Genomic DNA, 4,291 nt, shown 5'->3' on the forward strand with positions numbered 1-4,291 from the left:
CGGCGGGCAAGGGCGAGTGGTCCGCGAGCTCCAGTCGGATCACAACCAGTGACACACTCATAGGGCGGGCAGGCGCAGCCCGGGCGCGGGCCCCGACCGGCTCAGGCGGGGACCAGACGCAGCTGGGCCGGGGGCGACGGGGCGGGCCCCTTCCCGGACTGTGGGGGAAGGGCGGAGACGCACGCCGCCTCCGACGGGCGGGCGGGCTGCCGGGGCCCCAGCTGCCGCCGCTGCCGCTGCTGCCACCGCCGGCCCCGCGCTACCTAAGGCGCTCGCTTCTCCTCTGAAGCCCGACGGGAAGCGAGCGCCGAGAGCGCCCGCCACTTCCGCCTCCCGGCCGCCGTCCGCTTGTCACTGGCGTGACGAAGGAGGCACGTGACGTGAGGGGGCGGGGCTTGGGTGGAGGAGAGGGGAGGGGCGATCACGTGAGCAGAACGCCTGGAAAAGGTGAGCACACTCTGCTCTAGCCTCCACTCTTTCTCCCCTCCCCCCAAGCTCCTGAAAGTCTCCTTCCTCCCCCTACCTCTCTCGCGAGCTTGCGGGGGGTGAGGGTGCGCACCCGCGGGCGGCCGTTGCTGTCGTTAGGGGACGCGACTGGCGGGGGTCGGGACTAGAGCACTAGGGAGGCGGAGCCAGAGCAGAACCGGGGCGGGGCCACAGCACCAGGGGGCGTGACCAGAACCAAGCTGAGTCGGAGGCGGGGCCAAATGGAGGTGGGATGCTCCGGGCTCTGATTGGGGCTTTCCGCCTGAATTTAGAAAGGGGCCAACCCTCTCTAGACCTGTTTCTCCTTCTTTAAGGTGAAAAGAGGGCACTATGGTGCTACCCCAGGTGGTACGGTAGAAAGAACCCTGGTCTCTAAGGCAGAGGCCTGGGTTCAAATCTCCCCATGTGACCCTGAGCACCACTCGGCTTCTTCCTGGGCCTCAGTTTTCTCATCTGTAAAATGGGGGAGTTGGACCAGATGGACCTTAGAGCCTTGATCCTGGGACCCAGGAAATTCTTCCCTCTGCCCAACAGATTGGGAGTCATTGTAGGGTCTCTGAGGACCTTGGGCCAGGATCTGAGATCTGGATCCCTCCCTGGCCCCTCAATATCCTTAGCTCTACTGAACCCTGGTCTAGCATCCTTTGGACTACATTAGGCCTCCCCAGGGGTCTGGAGGAGGTAGACAGTCAAGTCAGGGCAGCAAACACTTATTAAGTAAGTGCCTACTGTGTGCCCTGGCACATACGATAAAAGACAGAGAGATGTCCCTAGGACATTGTGCTGACAGGACACTTTAACATCCTTTTTATTTGATTCTTCTAATCATTCTAGGTATGAATGTGCCCATTTAATTGATGAGAAAACATTCCTAGCCCAGGTCAGTAAATAAACATGAAGTGCCTTCTGTGTGCCAGGCACTCTCTAAAGGCAGGAGGTATAAAGGAAGGTGAAGATAGGCCCTGTCCTCAAGGAACCCCCATTCTAGATCCCATGCAATCAGCTGTAACACTCCAGGCTCAGCTGGAGACAATCAGCAGAGGGAAGGGGCTTGGGACAAAAAGGAGAGATTTGCTGATAATCATGGTAGTCCGCGTTTGAACTCATGTTTTGGCATCCGAAATTCAAAGCTCTGGAGAATGGCAGGAGAGCAGAAAACAGAGGCAGTTGGTCCTATGCAGATCTCTAAGGACCTTTTGCACTAGACTGAGCCAGACAGGGCTGGGGTTTAGATCCTGCCTTTTCAGCTTGCTAGCTGGGTGACTCTGGGAAAACCTCTTATGATAACAACTGCTCCGAAGTCAGCTGTGCTGCCGTGAGAGGTACTGAGCCTCCCCATTGCTGGCTGTCTGCAAGCAAAGGCTGGAGAACCATTCGTTAAGGTCTCTGAAATCCCCTTTCCCTGCCCTCACACCCACTGAGTTTCATAATTAAGTGAGACATCCTTCCCTTCCCTGAACTTCAGTTTCCTCAGCTGGAAAATGGAGATAATAATCCTGATGCTTCCTGGCAGTCTCATAGGGGTGTATCTCAGGGCAACAGTAATGGGAATAGTCACCATTTAAGTGGCAAGCTCTGTCCTCAGGTGGCTGACGTTCTAATGGGTAACAGATGTACTGGGAAGTGAACAACATGGTTATTTCTGGAAGAGAGATGGGGAAAGGCAGAGATAGAAGTGGAATGTGTTTTGTACATATTGATTCAGGTACATGTTGTCACCTGTGATTGAATATAAACTCGAGGACAAGGACTCTCTGTATCTCTAGTACTTAGCCTAGTGCCTGGCACATAGTAGTACTATATTCATTGTTTAGTCATTTTCAGTCATGCCAGACTCTTCATGATCTCATTTGGGATTTTCTTGTCAAAGACACTGGAGTGGTTTGCCATTTCCTTCTCCAGTTTATTTCATAGATGAGGAAACTGAGGCAAATGGGATTAAGTGACTTGCTCAGGATCACACAACTGCTAAGTGACTGAGACTGGATTTGAACTCAGGAATATGAGTCTTCCCAGTTCTAGGCCTAACATTCTATTCATTTCATCACTTAGATGCCCATAGGCACTACATAAGTATTAACTTTTATTATTATTAATTATTGATTGGTTGATTAATATTGGTTTCCTTTTTTTTTTTTTTAACTCTTACCTTCCATCTTAGAATCAATACTGTGTATTGGTTTCAAGGCAGAAGAATGGTAAGGGCTAGGCAGTGGGGGCTAAGTGACTTGCCCAGGGTCACACAGCTATTAAGTGTCTGAGGTATGAAGATAGGATTAACTCTCCCCTTGTCTATTTTTAGTTAATCAAATCAAGAACTAAAAGTACCCCTACTTACCATTAAGTAAGAGAGTCCACAAATCACTTACTAGAGTAAACTCACACCTCTAAGGGCTGAAGCCACACCCCCCACTCCCCTTGGGCAGTGCTAGGCAAATTGAAAGACTGCCATTGGTTTTGTGAAGAAGGAGGAGTGATAGGAAATGACAGGAAGTGATATGGAAAAAAGGAGGATAAAAGAGGAAACCAGCATAATCTAGATTCCTTCCCTTCCTGGCATTTGGAGAGATTGGTTCCAGAGAAGCCTGCCTTGATTTGGAGACCTTTTCCCTGGATCCTGCATCTGCTTATTGGGTGAGTGACTGAGATTCCTGCCTTGGCTTTGGAGAAGGCTGTGTAGGTGGAACTCTGGCTGAAGACACCACCACAACTTCTGGCTGAGGATTACCAGGAAATCTACATGGAGACAGTTTTGGGGAACCCCTGCAGGGGCTGAGCCTGGCTTCTCAGGAGAAGGGCTGTTAGGCTTATTAGAATCTGTCTCTTTATCTACATTTTTCCCACTTTCATTCTTTCCACCTCTTTGTAACTAAAGCTGCTAAAAGTCATTTTGACTTAAGCTGTAATATTTTAAAATCAGCGACCACAATATTACTTTAGAATTCTCATATTTAACATAAGAGGTCAGGTTTGAACCTTGGACTGAGCCACCTAGCTGCCCCAAAATTGCTTTTTTGAATCAAATCATGCATTCCTCTTCATATCTATAGCTCCTATCTTTCCTGGTCTCTTTTTTTCTCTTACTTCCCTTTCTGCCTCTTCTGTGCCTCGTCCTATGCTACATAATCAGGATTTCAAGACAAAAATGAGACAGTCTCAAGGCAGTTAAGTGGTTTCATGGATAGAGAGCCAAGTCTGGAGATGGGAGGACCTGGGTTCAAATGTGGCCTCAGATACTTCCTAGCTGTGTGATCCTGGGCAAGTGACTTAGCCCCCTTTGCCTAGCCCTTACTGCTCTTCTACTTTAGAACCAATATACAATATTGATTCTAAGATGGAAGGTAGGGTTTTTTTTAAAAAAAAAAAACAAACACCAAACAATCTGTGTAAATAGAATTAGCTCTATCCCATTAATAGTCAAAAATCTACTCAACCCAGGCGTGCTAATGATGTCACTCCCACCTCCCTTAGTGGGGAGGGGAGCTGAGTTACCCACACGTGACAATAAGTAACAAATCAAGAATAAGGGACTGCCCTTTGGGCAGTCCAAATCAATGTAGAAACTGCCATTTGTCCATTTGAATTAGAGGTGGACCACAGGAAGTGATGAAAGACATGATCTCTTTAAGTAAGTGAGTGAACTTCCTGTGGGGGCAGTTGCCGTCTAGAACTGGAGGGAGAAGCATCTCCTGAGACCACAGACAGCTTACACTCTGTATTGTCACGTGGGTAAGTTAGGCTGGCTTCCTTGGCCTAGCTGGGCCAATTCTAAACTCTGCCTATCCGGCTGTTGGGCCTTGTGGCT

This window comes from Gracilinanus agilis, chromosome 1 (assembly GCF_016433145.1).
Source record: "Gracilinanus agilis isolate LMUSP501 chromosome 1, AgileGrace, whole genome shotgun sequence".
Classification (NCBI taxonomy): domain Eukaryota; kingdom Metazoa; phylum Chordata; class Mammalia; order Didelphimorphia; family Didelphidae; genus Gracilinanus; species Gracilinanus agilis.